The sequence below is a fragment of the Gymnodraco acuticeps genome, unplaced genomic scaffold (genome assembly GCF_902827175.1).
Source record: "Gymnodraco acuticeps unplaced genomic scaffold, fGymAcu1.1, whole genome shotgun sequence".
In the NCBI taxonomy this organism is placed as follows: domain Eukaryota; kingdom Metazoa; phylum Chordata; class Actinopteri; order Perciformes; family Bathydraconidae; genus Gymnodraco; species Gymnodraco acuticeps.
Genome location: NW_022991691.1, coordinates 27,080 through 46,919, shown reverse-complemented (window position 1 = coordinate 46,919; position 19,840 = coordinate 27,080). Strand labels below are relative to the sequence as shown.

The 19,840-nt window shown below is 40.6% G+C and overlaps 1 protein-coding gene across 4 annotated transcripts in view; it reads left to right on the top strand.

Annotated features, from left to right (window-relative positions):
• Positions 1 to 19,840, top strand: part of LOC117534551 (golgin subfamily A member 7-like) — a 73,069-nt gene that overhangs the window by 26,243 nt on the left and 26,986 nt on the right. Inside the window, exons 6-7 of one of the 4 annotated variants that reach the window (XR_004567252.1) lie at positions 7,691 to 9,386; positions 14,261 to 16,239. The exons of 1 other annotated variant lie outside the window; for it this stretch is intronic. The gene's annotated coding sequence lies outside the window, so the exon portion shown is untranslated. Of the gene's footprint in view, positions 1 to 7,662; positions 9,744 to 14,260; positions 16,240 to 19,840 lie in introns of those variants that run through there. 2 more of the 4 variants (XR_004567250.1, XR_004567251.1) reach the window with 2 other exon arrangements.

Below are 19,840 nucleotides of genomic sequence, written 5' to 3'. Positions count from 1 at the left end.
AGTCACACGACGAATACGAGTGGGAAAAAAGTGTCATTCAGGGCAGTATCCACTACACTATATATAATCCAGGGGGCGGTATTGCGCCTAAAAGCTGTTTGCCAGCCGCCCTTAAACAACAAATGAAGAACAAGAAGAAACACAACAACAAAACGAACAAAATACAAGAAGAAGAAAAGTTAGTATGGCGATTTCAGATAACACACAGGAGCTAGAACCACCTGCTTCTTTTGAATCAGCTGTGTGGGAACATTTCGGGTTCCCTGTGGACTACAATAACGATGGAATGCGAGTGGTGGTTCGGACGAGGACGGTGTGTCGGCGTTGTTAGACAGCGGTGCGGTATGCTAATGGCAACACATGCCAAACATGCTAAATCATATCAGAAGGCATCACCCAGATTTGCCAATCACCGGAGCCCGGCAAAAGACAACAGCAGTTCAACAGCTGATCCCCGCTGTTTTTAAGAAGCCAATAGACATGAGAGCCGAGAGACCAACATAAATAACGGAAGCTTTTGGCATATGTTTTTCAACGACTTTGCGCTCTTAACACTTTCTTATTATTTATGATGTAATATTTTCAAGACATTCTTTTTAGCTTTACAGCTTGATGAAACCTTTTTGTTTGACATCAGCCATTATAGATAATTTGGCCATCTGAGTGTACTGTGTATGGTTTGTTTTTAACGGTTTAATACAGTTAATTATTCAAAAAAGAGTTATTTATTTTTAAACTGAAACTTGCATTACTGTTCAAACATAAATAACAACAAACCTGGAATTATGCATTTGGGACTTTTTTTTTCTTTTTCTTGTTGTACCGAACCGTACCGAACCGTGACCTCCAAACCGAGGTACGAACCGAACCGTGACTTCTGTGAACCGTTACACCCCTATTACATAGTCTTTCCACTAGCAACACGAAAGATAAAGCTAAACTTTAAACTCGTGTTCTGAGCTGCCTGCATGTTCTCCCAGTTCTGCTTCTTGTCTATCTCTCTGTATATTATGCACGAATTCAGCCAATAAATCAGTTTCCTCCAAGAATGTTAGATAACATCACGGACAGGCACAACATGTAAGGTATTCCTCGTTTACGTCACAGGAGTGCAGAAGGTCTGAAAAGGAAATATTTTGGACGATAGAGGAAACAGTTTGACTAGTTAGGAGCTAAGCTACACATGCAGGGCGTTGAATACATTAAAACAGTAGGACAATACGTCCAAGAATAGTAATTGTTGAGTTGTTATTGTGAAGAAAAGGCTGCCAATTAAGTACTTTGTGTTCTCCATTCCATTATACTGAGAAAAAGAGACTTTTACTACACTGGAAATAACGTTTTTTAAGACTTAGTTGAAGAGAAAACCTTCCAAATTGTTGATATTTTCACGGAAAGGTTTTTCCAGCTATGAAAATACTCTCTTTGATTCCCCCTGTTGTACATTTAGTTTCTTGGTCAACAGTTATCATTCCTCAGCGGTAATGTACCATCCCAGAGAGACAGTATGACCACAGATGGCTTTTATATCCCTCAGGTTATTGCCTCGAGATCTCATCCCATAAATGATATCAATCTCTGTCAAAGTAAATCCCTTCCTTTCCTTGTGTGAACTGAAAAATGCATTTTCTCGGTGTCTTCCCGGGCCCCCGATCATGCTGGAAACTACTTTAGTACAGACTCTGCAGACTGCACTGTAGCGGGGAAGACAGCCTGTAAATATTTTACCTACTGTATAGGGACTGTTGTGTTTGGCAACATTTGGGATTGATGGATAAACCACGGCTGCCATTATCGTACAGAAGCAGACGGGGATTAATCTTCCCGTTTGAAATGCCTGCTGAGAGCCTCCATACACAAACATGTCCCGGTGAGGAATGTAAACCCAAGACGTTTATAAGGAGCTGTTGAGAGAAAAGTGCGTTGGAGCGCTGCCATGCTGGAAGACGGGAAGAACCACAGAAAGCAGGCGCTGCACACAAACTAAAACATCCATTCCTCCAGAGTTCGAGCCTCTTCATCCTCCACAGTCTCCTGCAGACTCAAAATCGAACCTTCATTAACACGTGGCCATTCATGTCCAATATCGTCTTACAATGCAAGAGTGTTGGCCTTTTTCGTTCACACACAAACGGCATCTTAGGTCACTTAGAAATTGAGCTTTTGCAAAGTGAGTGTTGACCCCTCTGATTCGAACATATTAACACATGATGATATGATGCACTACTTAACTACTAATCCACCAGCTTTTTGACTATACATCTAGAATTGGCTGCACATTGACAAAATACAACATAAAAAAGCACCTACATCTACTTGTGACTGACAAAACCAGCATAATATAATACTATATAATATAATGTTACTGTGAAAAGAGCTAAATAGTTTATATTGGGACACTTGAAGCGATACAAGCGGCCGAGATGGGTTTTCTCCGCAGGGTGGCTGGTGTCTCCCTTAGGGATAAGGTGAGGAGTTCAGTCATCAGGGAGGGACTCGGAGTTGAGCCGCTCCTCCTTCGCGTCGAAAGGAGCCAGTTGAGGTGGTTCGGGAACCTAGTTAGGATGCCACCTGGGCGCCTCCCTAGGGAGGTGTTCCAGGCACGTCCAGCTGGGAAGAGACCAAGGGGTAGACCTAGAACCAGGTGGAGGGATTATATCTCTTTGCTGGCCTGGGAGCGCCTTGGGATCCCCCAGTCAGAGCTGGTTGATGAGGGGAAAGAACGTTTGGGGCTCTCTGCTGGAACTGCTACCCCCGAGACCCGACCACGGATAAGCGGGAGAAGATGGATGGGACACTTGAAGTAGATTTAACTGACAATACTTCTGTACTTCTTAATTGGTTTCTCAAATGTAGGACTTTTATTCTTTTAAGACCATAGTTTTTCTACTTTTTCTTAGGTTTAGGATCTAAGTACTTCTTCCACCTTCTCTGTTGGTCCACATATAGTGGGGCAAAAAAGTAATTAGTCAGCCACCAATTGTGCAAGTTCTCCCACTTAAAAAGATGAGAGAGGCCTGTAATATTCATCCTAGGTATACCTCAACTATGAGAGACAGAATGAGAAGAAAAAAAATCCAGAAAATCACATTGTCTGATTTTTAAAGAATTTATTTGCAAATTATGGTGGAAAATAAGTATTTGGTCAATAACAAAAGTTCATCTCAATACTTTGTTATATACCCTTTGTTGGCAATGACAGAGGTCAAACGTTTTCTGTAAGTCTTCACAAGGTTTTCACACACTGTTGCTGGTATTTTGGCCCATTCCTCCATGCAGATCTCCTCTAGAGCAGTGATGTTTTGGGGCTGTCGCTGGGCAACACGGACTTTCAACTCCCTCCAAAGACTTTCTATGGGGTTGAGATCTGGAGACTGGCTAGGCCACTCCAGGACCTTGAAATGCTTCTTACGAAGCCACTCCTTCGTTGCCCGGGCGGTGTGTTTGGGATCATTGTCATGCTGAAAGACCCAGCCACGTTTAATCTGCAATGCCCTTGCTGATGGAAGGAGGTTGTCACTCAAAATCTCACGATACATGGCCCCATTCATTCTTTCCTTTACACAGATCAGTCGTCATGGTCCCTTTGCAGAAAAACAGCCCCAAAGCATGATGTTTCCAGCCCCATGTTTCACAGTAGGTGTTCTTTGGATGCAACTCAGCATTCTTTCTCCTCCAAACACGTCTAGTTGAGTTTTTACCAAAAAGTTCTATTTTGGTTTCATCTGACCATATGACATTCTCCCAATCCTCTTCTGGATCATCTAAATGCTCTCTAGCAAACTTCAGACGAGCCTGGACATGTACTTGCTTAAGCAGGGGGACACGTCTGGCACTGCAGGATTTGAGTCCCTGGCGGCGTAGTGTGTTACTGATGGTAGCCTTTGTTACTTTGGTCCCAGCTCTCTGCAGGTCATTGACTAGGACCCCCCGTGTGGTTCTGGGATTTTTGCTCACCGTTCTTGTGATCATTTTGACCCCACGGGGTGAGATCTTGCGTGGAGTCCCAGATCGAGGGAGATTATCAGTGGTCTGGTATGTCTTCCATTTTCTAATAATTGCTCCCACAGTTGATTTCTTCACACCAAGCTGCTTACCTATTGCAGATTCAGTCTTCCCAGCCTGGTGCAGGTCTACAATTTAGTTTCTGGTGTCCTTTGACAGCTCTTTGGTCTTGGCCATAGTGGAGTTTGGAGTGTGACTGTTTGAGGTTGTGGACAGGTGTCTTTTATACTGATAACGAGTTCAAACAGGTGCCATTAATACAGTTAACAAGTGGAGGACAGAGGAGGCTCTTAAAGAAGAAGTTACAGGTCTGTGAGAGCCAGAGATCTTGTTTGTTTGTAGGTGACCAAATACTTATTTTACCGAGGAATTTACCAATTCATTCATTAAAAATCCTACAATGTGATTTCCTGGATTCTTTCCCCCCATCCTGTCTCTCATAGTTGAAGTGTACCTAGGATCAAAATTACAGGCCGCTCTCATCTTTTTAAGTGGGAGAACTTGCACAATTGGTCGCTGACTAAATACTTGTTTGCCCCACTGTATGTTCGCACCTTCTTCATAAATACCTGACTGAACAATACCTGCTTTTGGTTTCAACACCATAAACAAACGCTCAATGCTTCTTCCAACAAACCGAGCTGTAGACGCAGTGTTTTGCAATGTGTGTGAGATAGAGATGGCTTAGTTTGAACTGTTGTGTAAGAGTGGTCTGCATGTGGAGAGACAGCAGACAGATTATCTGATTTAGACCAAATCCTGCATATCTATCAGTGTCAGTCAAGGGCGGAACAGTTTGTGTTCAGCGTAAAGAAACGCACCAAATAAAAAAGTCCAAGAGCCTCAGCTAACATTTTCACTATTATTTGAATACAGAATCCACTCTGGTTTTTCTACTTCTATAACTGAAACCCTGACTAATTCAGTTTTAGGAACACCAAAGTTAGATTTGTCAGTCAAGGTGTTAGCGTTCAAAGGTGTTAGCGAGTAGTTCATTCAGTATTGGCAATATCAATTAAGGTAGAAATATTGCAGGGGGTTTTCTAGAAAGATATAGCCTAGTATGAGTACTGTGTCTCTGATCTTGTTTATAAGATATATCAATTATCTGGAGAACATGCAAGATGTCTCCTGACGTAAACAACAACGTAACGTCGGAGCTCCGTAAATACAAAAACGTCTCTGCCGTCTGACGCTCTGCTTGATACTCAGATTTCTGGAGGAACTATACAGGAACAGAAATATTGTTTTCTGGCATCCCTTTAACATTTTTCAGAGATATTCTGCATTTTGGTTTGAGGGCGCAGCGCTCCTGTTACCCGGTGAAGACTAAACCCTGATATAAGATACTTTTAAATGTAGGTTGAAGCACTGAATGGGGTTCAAGGTTCTGCTAAAGTGTTGAATTGAGATAAATTAAGGTATATGTTGAAAAGCAGTTCATGTGGCAGTTGGAGGTTAAAGCTTTTGGTCTAGTTGGGAATGTTGAGACAGAAAACACTATGAAAATCCAATGATAATCACAAGAAAGGACAACGTTCACCAGGGTTTCTGGCATCGCTTGTGATTGGGACCTAATGGGTGATGTTCAGGTGTATATCAGTATGTTGTGTCTCTACTTTAAAGAGTCCTCTCCTCTGATGTTCAGGTGTATATCAGTATGTTGTGTCTCTACTTTAAAGAGTCCTCTCCTGCTGATGTTCAGGTGTATATCAGTATGTAGTGTCTCTACTTTAAAGAGTCCTCTCCTGCTGATGTTCTGGTGTATATCAGTATGTAGAGTCTCTACTTTAAAGAGTCCTCTCCTGCTGATGTTCTGGTGTATATCAGTATGTAGTGTCTCTACTTTAAAGAGTCCTCTCCTGCTGATGTTCAGGTGTATATCAGTATGTTGTGTCTCTACTTTAAAGAGTCCTCTCCTGCTGATGTTCAGGTGTATATCAGTATGTAGAGTCTCTACTTTAAAGAGTCCTCTCCTGCTGATGTTCAGGTGTATATCAGTATGTAGTGTCTCTACTTTAAAGAGTCCTCTCCTGCTGATGTTCAGGTGTATATCAGTATGTTGTGTCTCTACTTTAAAGAGTCCTCTCCTGCTGATGTTCAGGTGTATATCAGTATGTAGTGTCTCTACTTTAAAGAGTCCTCTCCTGCTGATGTTCAGGTGTATATCAGTATGTAGTGTCTCTACTTTAAAGAGTCCTCTCCTGCTGATGTTCAGGTGTATATCAGTATGTTGTGTCTCTACTTTAAAGAGTCCTCTCCTCTGATGTTCAGGTGTATATCAGTATGTTGTGTCTCTACTTTAAAGAGTCCTCTCCTGCTGATGTTCAGGTGTATATCAGTATGTAGAGTCTCTACTTTAAAGAGTCCTCTCCTGCTGATGTTCTGGTGTATATCAGTATGTAGTGTCTCTACTTTAAAGAGTCCTCTCCTGCTGATGTTCAGGTGTATATCAGTATGTTGTGTCTCTACTTTAAAGAGTCCTCTCCTGCTGATGTTCAGGTGTATATCAGTATGTAGAGTCTCTACTTTAAAGAGTCCTCTCCTGCTGATGTTCAGGTGTATATCAGTATGTAGTGTCTCTACTTTAAAGAGTCCTCTCCTGCTGATGTTCAGGTGTATATCAGTATGTTGTGTCTCTACTTTAAAGAGTCCTCTCCTGCTGATGTTCAGGTGTATATCAGTATGTAGTGTCTCTACTTTAAAGAGTCCTCTCCTGCTGATGTTCAGGTGTATATCAGTATGTAGTGTCTCTACTTTAAAGAGTCCTCTCCTGCTGATGTTCAGGTGTATATCAGTATGTAGTGTCTCTACTTTAAAGAGTCCTCTCCTGCTGATGTTCAGGTGTATATCAGTATGTAGTGTCTCTACTTTAAAGAGTCCTCTCCTGCTGATGTTCAGGTGTATATCAGTATGTAGTGTCTCTACTTTAAAGAGTCCTCTCCCGCTGATGTTCAGGTGTATATCAGTATGTAGTGTCTCTACTTTAAAGAGTCCTCTCCCGCTGATGTTCAGGTGTATATCAGTATATAGTGTCTCTACTTTAAAGAGTCCTCTCCTGCTGATGTTCAGGTGTATATCAGTATGTAGTGTCTCTACTTTAAAGAGTCCTCTCCCGCTGATGTTCAGGTGTATATCAGTATGTAGTGTCTCTACTTTAAAGAGTCCTCTCCTGGTGATGCTCAGGTGTATATCAGTATGTAGTGTCTCTACTTAAAGAGTCCTCTCCTGCTGATGTTCAGGTGTATATCAGTATGTAGTGTCTCTACTTTAAAGAGTCCTCTCCTGCTGATGTTCAGGTGTATATCAGTATGTAGTGTCTCTTCTTTAAAGAGTCCTCTCCTGCTGATGTTCAGGTGTATATCAGTATGTAGTGTCTCTACTTTAAAGAGTCCTCTCCTGCTGATGTTCAGGTGTATAAGAGTCCTCTCCTGCTGATGTTCAGGTGTATATCAGTATGTAGTGTCTCTACTTTAAAGAGTCCTCTCCTGCTGATGTTCAGGTGTATATCAGTATGTAGTGTCTCTACTTTAAAGAGTCCTCTCCATTACATTACAGGACGGCAGGTTGTGAACTGTACAGTGATCTGAGAACTGTGTGAAAAAAGTAATCGTTATTGTTATTGATTACACATTTTCTGTCTTATTTAAGGCTCAGTCTTGTGTTCATCTTTGTGTTTCTGTAGCTATCAAACAGTTCTTCAAGGTCCACATCAGTGTCCCCTCCAATGAGGACCCCCCAAAAGACCTGCACCCTAAAAACTGCGTCTCTACAATCGACCCGTTCCATGTAATGTGCGTGAGAATCCTTTATGACCAAGATATCTTTATTCCTGACCTCCTCTTACCTTTAAGGGTTAAAGTCTGCAATCTGTTTGACAACTAGCTCAATTTAATGAGTAATAACCCTTTATTTTGGATTAAAAAGCAACATTTAGTATATTTATTTGTGGGACACTCCAAGCCAAAACGTCAGGGTAATTAATGTCTAATGAAGGAACTCATCCAAACCAATACTGTACTTTATTATCTTATGAAAGCATTTCATCAAGAGGTTTGTTTGCTTTATTCCTGATTTCTTTCAAGGGTGTTATTTATCTTCCTGCATGTTTACTTTATAATGTTTGACCTTATAGTTAAAACTGACGACCCTTAAGATCGTCAGCATAAACACATTCCAGTCAATCGTTAAAAAAATGTGCATCTTTTAAATGTAAGAAAGCCAAAACATGTGCCCGCTCTGTATTCAGTGTGTTATATATTATCAATGCTTCTTTCTGTAAACTGTGCCATGCATAGTGTTTGGTGACTACTGTCTGATATATCCATATTTTATTGTGAGATTTGCCTTTGACCGAAGTATTAAAAGTGCTCTTGTTAGTTGACATTGCCTGTAATGGTTTTGAATGTGTTGATGTGAACAGGGATGGTCACACCAGGGTTCAAAATGTTATTATTCCAATGAAAACGCTGCTAATGGGTATTTGCTCAATGGGGGGGAAAGGTGAATCAGCTCAGATGTTTCACATTGAGTCCAACTTTGGTGAGTTTGACTCTTACATTAGCTTTTTTTAACCAAAAGAAAGCCATCTTGACAACGCTTTAAAGGAACCAGGAGTTGGAAGGGTGGCTAATAAGCTGTCGTAGCTTCCGTAGCTAAATAGCTTCCGTAGATAATTAGCTGCTGTTTTGTACCTCAAAGTTTCTAAGCTGCTGTCTTTATTCAGACATTTAATGAGTTGAGCCAAACACAGAAGTTGTTTAAAAGCACATTTTAATCTTCACTTGAATCCACAATGTTAAGTCACCCAAAAAAATTAAATAAGAAAATAAAATGTCTAAGAACGAATGCACTAAGCGAACAATTCCCATTGGACACCTTCTTTACATCTGGTGTCCAGTTTAAATAATGTTTTTAATGGACAACAGTCAATCCTACAAGTATGTCCTTTGAATTAACCATGAATTATCCCGTTAGCTACTAAGCTAAGCTAACAACAGCCCGTTAGCAAGCGTGCTATTTCTGAGCGCTTCATTCCCCCTCTTTAATAACTATTTATTTATTTAAAATGGTCTACACTGAGGATTAAAGCACAAGTGGGAGTAAACAGAACTTTAAAGGTAAAATCTGGGTTATCACCAGAGTTAGCGGTTTGCTAGCCAGAGTTAGCGGTTTGCTAGCCAGAGTTAGAGGTTTGCGAGCCAGAGTTAGTTGTTTGCTAGCCAGAGTTAGAGGTATGCTAGCCAGAGTTGGAGGTTTGCTAGCCAGAGTTAGAGGTTTGCGAGCCAGAGTTAGTTGTTTGCTAGCCAGACTTAGAGGTTTGCTAGCCAGAGTTAGAGGTTTGCTAGCCAGAGTTAGAGGTTTGCTAGCCATAGTTAGAGGTTTGCGAGCCAGAGTTAGAGGTTTGCTAGCTATAGTTAGAGGTTTGCTAGCCAGAGTTAGCGGTTTGCTAGCCAGAGTTAGCGGTTTGCTAGCCAGAGTTAGAGGTTTGCGAGCCAGAGTTAGTTGTTTGCTAGCCAGAGTTAGAGGTTTGCTAGCCAGAGTTGGAGGTTTGCTAGCCAGAGTTAGCGGTTTGCTAGCCAGAGTTAGAGGTTTGCGAGCCAGAGTTAGAGGTTTGCTAGCCAGAGTTAGAGGTTTGCTAGCCATAGTTAGAGGTTTGCTAGCCATAGTTAGAGGTTTGCTAGCCAGAGTTAGAGGTTTGCGAGCCAGAGTTAGAGGTTTGCTAGCCATAGTTAGAGGTTTGCTAGCCATAGCAGTGTGCGAAAAAGTACACGTCCCACCGTCCGGGACGTGTTATTTACAATATCGGACAAGTAGATCTTTCAATTGACTTGTCCGGCGGACAAGTGACGTTTTTCGGCCTGATTTATTGACAAATTATTGATACATTCAGTTTACAAAAGGCAGAACTCAATCGCAAATTGTACGTGTCCGCCATTGTTCGTTTAGATTCTGCTTGTCGATTCCTAAGGAAATGCATCTCGCCGCTTTCTGTACAGTTAGACGGGGCGGGGCGGGTGGGAAGTGTAGCACAGTGGCAGGGTTGGGAAGCAAAACACGGTTCCGATTAGGAACAAATATCAATTGTCCGGTACCGGGATTAATAAGAGTTGTGAGGACAGGAGGCGAGGCCGAGCCCCGCGGACTGCAGCTCTCTCTATGCTCCGTATCAGCTGATCGCTGCACGGTGCAGCTCAGCGTCTCTCTCTCTTTCTACACACAGCGGATCCGCTGCCCGATTAACAGCCTCATCTTTGTCAAACTTTCTTATGTTCTTTCTCTAACACATAATGAAGGTTATTAAGCGTTTTAACTCCTATGTTGTTAATATTGACCACCATTTCCTTTTATGAAGTAAAGCAACCTCCCTGTCTGTGTCCTCGCGCTGTCCTCACATCCCCGGACCCCCAGACTCAGAGGAGCACAGGGATGTCAGCAGAGACGTGCACACATAGACTCTAGGTAGTGCTTGAGCACCTGCCCGTTTTGCCCTCTGGACAGCAATGTGCCCTTTTGAAAGTTCGTTTTTTACAGTTTAAAAAAAAAATTACAGTGTACTGTATGTGGCTCATGGTAACATCGATCAATTCTGGATTAAAAGCTTCTAATATATACAACAATGCCCCAAATGCGCGTTGTAATTTTGTCAGACATCCCCACGCGTGCCCCGCGGCACTCCCGTACTCCTGGCTGCAGCCCCTCCCTTCCCTGCTCTCAACGTGAACGCGCAGCGCGCAGAGCTGACAGTCAGTCTAGTGATGGGAATTCCGGCTCTTCTTGGTGAGCCGGATCATTTGGCTCGGCTCACCAAGAAGAGCCGGCTCTTTCGGCTCCCAAACGGCTCTTCAGTTTACCACATATTATACCTTTTAATTAAATCAAATGTAGCCCTGTTTTGACTAATGATTTATATTTGTACACATATATCACTTAAATTATTCAATACATCCTTTGTACTGAAGTATTCAAAAGTAAAAATTACATGTTTAATATAAATGATTTGCTGTGGCCAATTGTTTTCATTGCATTTACAGACCCGTGCAACTCTCTGATACCACCCAATGAATGCATTGACTTGCTTGTAGAACCACACTACACAAAACAGATAGCAACACCTATAAAAACTATTTAAAAAAAGGGGCTACTGTATCGACCTATATAAAGTATATAAATATAGTTTTTTTTTCAAAATACCAAAAAGATCCTGTATTTTAGCCATGCCTCATTTCGCTCCATTTGCTCCATCCAGCGCTGTTTTTGCAGGGGGCTGATTCTGGGAGCTGCAGCTGACCACGCCCCCCTGCAGGAGAGGGGAGCGTGCTTTAGATCAGCTGCTGGGCGGTCTGTAGAGGGGGAGGAAAAGAGATCTCCGTCCTCCGTGTTTTATTCTTATAGGAGTAAGAAGAGAAGTAACGGGGCAGAAACCCTCCTTGTTACGCAGCGGTCCAGACATAGACATCAAACTGCGACACATATTCAGTTGCCAGTTACTTTAGCATTAGGGCAGGGATATCTAGATACTTCCCAAGGTTTGACATCATGAATTGAGCTACTTTTAAAGCAAGCAACGATGTTTTCAAATCTGTAATCAAAAACACTATCGAAGCAGTTCCTGCCGTTGCTACGTTAGTTCAAACAGTAACAACGGACTACTTTTCTTAGCGGATGCATGTCAATTTAAATCAATACATAAAACTATTTTTTAAATCAATAAAATCATTTTCTAAATCCATAAAAGCATTTCCATTACTATTGGGAGTCATGTCGTTACTTTGTTGAGAATGTGGCCATGTAATAAGCGGGATAATGTGCACATTGCAAATGTGCCTTCATGCCGATCTAGATCCCTCCGCAAAAATGGCTCGTTCGCGGGCGAGAGCCGGCTCCCGTCGTTCACTTAAAAGAGCCGGCTCTTTGCGCCGGCTCGTTCGCGACCGACACATCACTAAGTCAGTCACTCAGTCAGACAGGCCACGGCGGGTGTGTGGTGCAGCAGCACGCAGCAACACGATTAAAAGTGCCCTAGTGACGACCAAGTCAGTAACCAACAGGTAACAAATACAACGAGTGTATTGTTTAATCCCCTAAATCAGATGCCAAACTAAACTATACAGGGTTCGTACCGTACGGTCATTCAAAACCTGGAAAAGTCATGGAAATTCAAAATGCAAATTCCAGGCCCTGGAAAAGTTATGGAAAACAATATTTTTCCCAAAGTTTTGGAAAAGTCATGGAAATGTAACTAAAGTTGCGTCAAATATAATTTACATTTTATCTAATCGCCGAAATAATCTGCGGTCGCGAGCTGTTATGTGCGCATGGTGTTATTTGTTAATATATGAAGCGCGAGCTGTGTGCTCGAGTCTTCTTGCCTGTCGGGCCGGCTGAACTCTGCTGCTCCGGGATGAGGGTCAGCTACATTATCTACGGTGCGTTCGTTAACTGTGCGGAGTCACTGTGGCACAGACTGAGCCGCTGGTGAACAGCTGTTAGTAGTAGAAGTACTCAGATCTTGTACTTGAGTAAAAGTAGAAGTATTCAGATCTTGTACTTTAGTAGAAATACTCAGATCTTGTACTTAATAAAAGTAGAAGTACTCAGATCTTGTACTTGAGTAAAAGTAGAAGTACCACAGTGTAGGAATACTCTGTTACAGTAAAAATCCTGCATTCAAAATGTTCCTCAAGTGAAAGTAGAAAAGTATTATAAAAATACTAAGAGGCATGAAAATACATTTTCAAAATGCTCAACAGTGCTGCCAAAATTATAAACTGACTGCTACACAATTAAAATAAATGCTTTTATATATTTCTATTAGATGTAACTCTTTGGCGTTTCTGTTATTATTACCTGCTGCTTTAGTTGTTCTGACTGCTAAAATCCTCTGTTATTCCTCATTTTAAAGCCGATATTCCGTGGGGTCGGGGGCTCGGATCCTTGTCACCTTTTTCATACCTGATGAGTTTGCATCCCTGACTACAGTTGCTTCAGCGTGTAGAAGCTAGTAAGCCTACTATTTGATTTGTTTTAGATAGGCATCTGCATCAGATAGCATATGGTTATTGAAATAAATATATATGCAATTACGACATACAAGATGTGCCTTTAATAAATCTCACACTACTAAGGCAGCCGGCGGTTCCACCAGGGGCGTCAATCCCGGGGGGGGGGGGGGGTTTCATCCCCCCTAGCTTCAGATTGGACCCCCCTAAGTCATTTAGAATAATAAAAATAAATGTTAAAATAATAAAAATGTTGATAATAAATCAGTAAAATCAGGTAAAAATAAGAATTAAATAACATAACCCTAACCCCGAAATAAAGTAACCAAAAACCAAAAAGAAACGTAACAAAATCCGCCATTATCCGGCAAATTTTTGCGCACAATTTCGGAGTGCACAATTTCGGCGCGACCGCCACAACGACTCAGAAGGTGCCCCTTTTTTTTCTCTTGAGCACCTGCCCCTATAAATGTCTGTGCATGCCACTGGATGTCAGTATTGTTTATGAAGCAGGGTATAGAAGGTACATTATTGAAATGAAAATACTATTTATTTACTTTTACAAACAGTGAGCAGCTGGGCAGCTGCAGCATGTGTATTGCAGGACATGTGTAAGCGTATTTGAGTTGTAGAAAAGCGCTAGGCCTATAGGCTATACATCTAATGTGTCATTATTATTATTATTATTATTAGGTTATGTCCTATGTGTTGGACATGTGTGGTTGGACTTTGTCTCACAGGCAGGTTGTGTAACATCAGAGGAGACTGGGCCAATTGTACATTCTCAAACTGCACCAGAACTAACTAAACAATGCAGAGATTATTTTTATATAATTGTATTCAATAACCGTAAGAAATTCAACAGTATGAAGTGATTTGTAAATAGGAATACAGATTTGACTTAATCTTTTCATAAATATATTTTTCTCCCAGTTTGACTTATTTTTACCCTCTCAAAGAACCGGAATTGAGAACCGAAAATAACCGGAATCAAAAAGCAGAACCAGAATCGTTCAAATCCAAACGATACCCAACCCTTTGTGTGATGCAGTAAAATCTCACCGCTCACTTACGTTAGCGGTGTCGTAAAAACCGTGGGAAAATGTAAAATACGATGACGAAGAAGAAGATTCCAGTGGCCCCAATTTTTGTCCATTCTGGACAAGTGAAAAATGTATTCGGACAAGTACATTACCAAACTCACTTGTCCATGGACAAGTACTCTCTAAAAACTTTTTCTCACACTGTTAGAGGTTTGCTAGCCATAGTTAGAGGTTTGCTAGCCAGAGTTAGCGGTTTGCTAGCCAGAGTAAGCGGGTTGCTAGCCAGTTAGTGGTTTGCTAGCCAGAGTTAGCGGTTTGCTAGCCAGAGTAAGCGGGTTGCTAACCAGAGTTAGCGGTTTGCTAACCAGAGTTAGCGGTTTGCTAGTCATAGTTAGAGGTTTGCTAGCCAGAGTTAGCGGTTTTCTAGCCAGAGTTAGCGGTTTTCTAGCCAGAGTTAGCAGCTAGCTACAGCAGATGTCTGGCTAGCCCTGTGAGACTGTATCCGAGCTTCTAGCACAAAATACTTTGCAGAAAAGCACAATTTAAATTCCCTGCACAACCTCCGGGTGTGACCAGACCTTACCTGTGAAGCTGAAATAATGATGTAATGTTTATAAAATCTTTACAAATGTTGGACAAACTGCTGTATGTAATGTTAGAGTATAAAATGACTAGATGTACACGTACAGATTTCTGAATGCCATTGCACAAAAGATCAACCTTTTATCGTGATTTCTAAAGATAAAATGTCATGTATGATTGTTGGTTTAGTTTATTTATCAGGAGTTCTGTTGACTGGACTTTTCTACGTTTCTTTTTTCAGTTGAAATCCATTTATTTATTTTTTTGATCTAAAAGGTGTATGCTGACAAATAAAAAGTGTACAGATTTTAACACGGTGCTGGATCCTGATTGTCATGTCTTTTTTCACATCTTATGAATCAATCTTGCAAACAAGACACCAAGTTCCTGGTGCTTTTTTTATGATTTACAGTCGAGAATTTAGGATCCAAGAGTTGAACGGACTCCAGGGCTTCGGTTCAACTTGGTCTGCTTTCAAGGGCGATATTTAATAGTCGTAGGGATTTTTGAAACATTGGTTTTATTCTCACAGGAGCGGAGAGAGACGTAGGATCTGAGAACACCACGACGCCTCAGTGGCTCGTCTGATTTTCACTGACCTCTGACTTTTGTAGAAAGGAAACCCTCACCAGGATCAGTAAGTCATGCATTCTTCTGTGTGGGTTTTTAACAACAGAGATATGAAATACATTTGAACTTTAACCCAGAGATGGAAACCACATGCGTGTTACAGAAGGAACGAACATGTTAGCCTTTGTAGACCATTTACATGCACTAAAACCTACATAAAGCACAATAGGAACCCTTTAATAGTGTGACCTGGTGACTACATTACCCACAATGCAAAGCCACTGCTCACAGCATTATACAACTTTTTCCTATCAGTAATAATGCCTATTTACAACCAAGTAAAGCTGCACATCTTCACTTTAAATAAGTACTTATCAATTTTTTAAAACATATTTGTTCTTTTATTTACCTTTTTCTGTACCGTATACAGCAATGCATGCTGGGATAGCGATTGAATGGATCCCAAAACATCAGTTTTTTTGTGAAACCACTTTCTTCTGCAGTGTAGTGTTTGTTTTGAGCCACAAGGGGGCAGTGCTGCTGCAGTGCTGTTAATACAACTAATCCACCTGTGTATATCTTGTAATATACATAGTATAAATTGTAGTATAATGTGTAACATTTTTATTCTACTTATTATTGGAATTTTTTTCATTTTATTTCTTTTTTTTTTACTTGTTATCTATGTTTACATATTTTTATTGTATCTTCTATTCGACATTTTTCTTAAACTTCAGATTATTATATTACTATTTTTACCACATTTTCTTTTACTGGGAGGCGTGTGGCGCAGTGGACTAGTGCGTTGGTGTTGGGATCAGGGGGTCACAGGTTCAAACCCCACTGCAGTCAGCATGTCGTTGTGTCCCTGAGACGCCTCACCCCACATTGCTCCTGTGGGGATCGTCCACAGTGTTGAGTATGTGAGTCGCTTTGGATAAAAGCGTCTGACATGTCATGTATTCACATTTTTCATATTTCTTGGTGGGGAAAAAGAAAGTAATGTCCGTTCTGAAAAATAAAATCTCACTGCTGTACGTTACAGTTACATTGTTTTACTTATTTATAGCTAATGTTCCTACAGTACGTCTCTATCTTCATGGTTTTTGGACATTTATGTAAATGATGTATTGTAATGTAATTCTGATGTTAATCTTCAGTGGAATTTTGTCAAAAAAGTCACAGAATGGTTTGTTGAGAAAAAGGCATAGTATAGGATGTCTAAATGTATCCATAATACGTCAGTTTGTCTAAATATATCCATAAGTTGTAGTTCGTCTAAATGTATCCACAATAAGTCGTAGTTCGTCTAAATGTATCCACAATAAGTCGTAGTTCGTCTAAATGTATCCACAATAAGTCGTAGTTCGTCTAAATGTATCCACAATAAGTCGTAGTTCGTCTAAATGTATCCACAATAAGTCGTAGTTCGTCTAAATGTATCCACAATAAGTCGTAGTTCGTCTAAATGTATCCACAATAAGTCGTAGTTCGTCTAAATGTATCCACAATAAGTCGTAGTTCGTCTAAATGTATCCACAATAAGTCATAGTTCGTCTAAATGTATCCACAATAAGTCGTAGTTCGTCTAAATGTATCCACAATAAGTCGTAGTTCGTCTAAATGTATCCACAATAAGTCGTAGTTCGTCTAAATGTATCCACAATAAGTCGTAGTTCGTCTAAATGTTTCCACAATAAGTCGTAGTTCGTCTAAATGTTTCCACAATAAGTCGTAGTTCGTCTAAATGTTTCCACAATAAGTCGTAGTTCGTCTAAATGTTTCCACAATAAGTCGTAGTTCGTCTAAATGTATCCACAATAAGTCGTAGTTCGTCTAAATGTATCCACAATAAGTCGTAGTTCGTCTAAATGTATCCACAATAAGTCGTAGTTCGTTTAAATGTATCCACAATAAGTCGTAGTTCGTCTAAATGTATCCACAATAAGTCGTAGTTCGTCTAAATGTATCCACAATAAGTCGTAGTTCGTCTAAATGTTTCCACAATAAGTCGTAGTTCGTCTAAATGTATCCACAATAAGTCGTAGTTCGTCTAAATGTATCCACAATAAGTCGTAGTTCGTCTAAATGTATCCACAATAAGTCGTAGTTCGTCTAAATGTTTCCACAATAAGTCGTAGTTCGTCTAAATGTATCCACAATAAGTCGTAGTTCGTCTAAATGTTTCCACAATAAGTCGTAGTTCGTCTAAATGTATCCACAATAAGTCGTAGTTCGTCTAAATGTTTCCACAATAAGTCGTAGTTCGTCTAAATGTATCCACAATAAGTCGTAGTTCGTCTAAATGTATCCACAATAAGTCGTAGTTCGTTTAAATGTATCCACAATAAGTCGTAGTTCGTCTAAATGTATCCACAATAAGTCGTAGTTCGTCTAAATGTTTCCACAATAAGTCGTAGTTCGTCTAAATGTATCCACAATAAGTCGTAGTTCGTCTAAATGTTTCCACAATAAGTCGTAGTTCGTCTAAATGTATCCACAATAAGTCGTAGTTCGTCTAAATGTATCCACAATAAGTCGTAGTTCGTCTAAATGTATCCACAATAAGTCGTAGTTCGTCTAAATGTATCCACAATAAGTCGTAGTTCGTCTAAATGTTTCCACAATAAGTCGTAGTTCGTCTAAATGTATCCACAATAAGTCGTAGTTCGTCTAAATGTTTCCACAATAAGTCGTAGTTCGTCTAAATGTATCCACAATAAGTCGTAGTTCGTCTAAATGTATCCACAATAAGTCGTAGTTCGTCTAAATGTTTCCACAATAAGTCGTAGTTCGTCTAAATGTTTCCACAATAAGTCGTAGTTCGTCTAAATGTATCCACAATAAGTCGTAGTTCGTCTAAATGTATCCACAATAAGTCGTAGTTCGTCTAAATGTTTCCACAATAAGTCACATTCGGAAAAACAAACATAGTAAAGTATGTCAAATGTTTTTCTAAAAAACAGCACATTATGTCCATCATTTATTTAAAGTCACAGTATAATGTGTTAAATATAAGGTCATGCTTATGTTATACTATTTCAGAAAGAAAATCCTCCCATCGAAGAAGAATGAGTGAAGGTGAAGAATAAATGAACGCTGAACATGTGATATTTGGTTGCTCCATAACTCAGACCTTTATTACACTTTTACACACAAAGCAAATGTTTGATACGCTCAGTTCAAGTATACTGTTAGTAAACATAATGTAGCTGTTCAACGTGTACCGCACCCTCAGAAAACAGAGGACCGGTTAGATAGCACCATTAGAAAAAAGGACAATAAAATAGCATTAACACACACGGTATTGTTCGTATGTTTTTAAGCAGTAAAACAGTAAAAACAACTTCAATTACAGTAAGTCATATCTGCAACTCTGACTGTCTAAAGGGGGGGGGGGGGCATTAGTTTCTCAGAGTAGAGTGGATCAGGGATGTGGTATTTCTCTGTTGGACCCTGAAGGCAGCATCTCCCTCGTCCAATGGGATCTCTCCATGTGATTTTGGATTATTGCCGAGATGTATTTACTGACGTATTTGATGTCGTAGAATTAAAATCTCTGCAGCTTGTGTTAACCACAGAGCTTATTTCAGACCAAAAACACATCCAGAAAACCATTGACCTCCAGACCCGGGGACAGGAAGTGCTAAAATGCAGCTAACAACTAGCTGCTAGTGGTTAGCAACCTGTGGCAGCACCCACCTCAACTCAAAGATACAACCCCATTTATTAAGTAAAACTTAAAGCCTCAATTACATTTAAAAGGGTGAGTTATATAAAAAGTGAAAGGCACTTTAAACAGACTCCTGCTGTTGTTTTTCAATCATTTATTTAAATCCTCTTTGAACAGGAAGGGCTGCAGCGTTTGTAAAGTAACTGGCACTTTCTGACAAGTTAATTCCATCAAAGTCTTCAGAATGGTTAGTCAAGAAAAAGTCATAGTGTAGGATGTTGGAAAGAAATGATAATACAGTATGTCTAAAAAGAATATTAGTATAGTATGTCGGAAAAAAGTCATAGTATAGGGTGTTAAAATGTCTCCATAAAAAGTCATATTTTGTCTTAATGTATCCAAAATAAGTCATAGTTGTCAGGACTCAGAAATAGCTGTAATCGCTCTGAACACATTTTGGCTTCATGGGAGGAAGAATAAAAGATGCTGCCACATGGATGAAGGAGGATATTTAAAGATGGTTTGAAGAGGAGTTTATAAGAAGTTTTTCTGATGTTGGATGGGGTCCAGGGGTCTTCAGAGTGTCTACCTGTGGGTCACCTGGTTGTTCAGGGGTCTCTGGTTGTTCAGGAGTCTCTGGTTGTTCAGGGGTCTTCAGAGTGTCTACCCGTGGGTCACCTGGTTGTTCAGGGGTCTCTGGTTGTTCAGGAGTCTCTGGTTGTTCAGGGGTCTTCAGAGTGTCTACCCATGGGTCACCTGGTTGTTCAGGAGTCTCTGGTTGTTCAGGGGTCTTCAGAGTGTCTACCTGTGGGTCACCTGGTTGTTCAGGGGTCTCTGGTTGTTCAGGGGTCTTCAGAGTGTCTACCTGTGGGTCACCTGGTTGTTCAGGGGTCTTCAGAGTGTCTACCTGTGGGTCACCTGGTTGTTCAGGGGTCTTCAGAGTGTCTACCTGTGGGTGGCCTGGT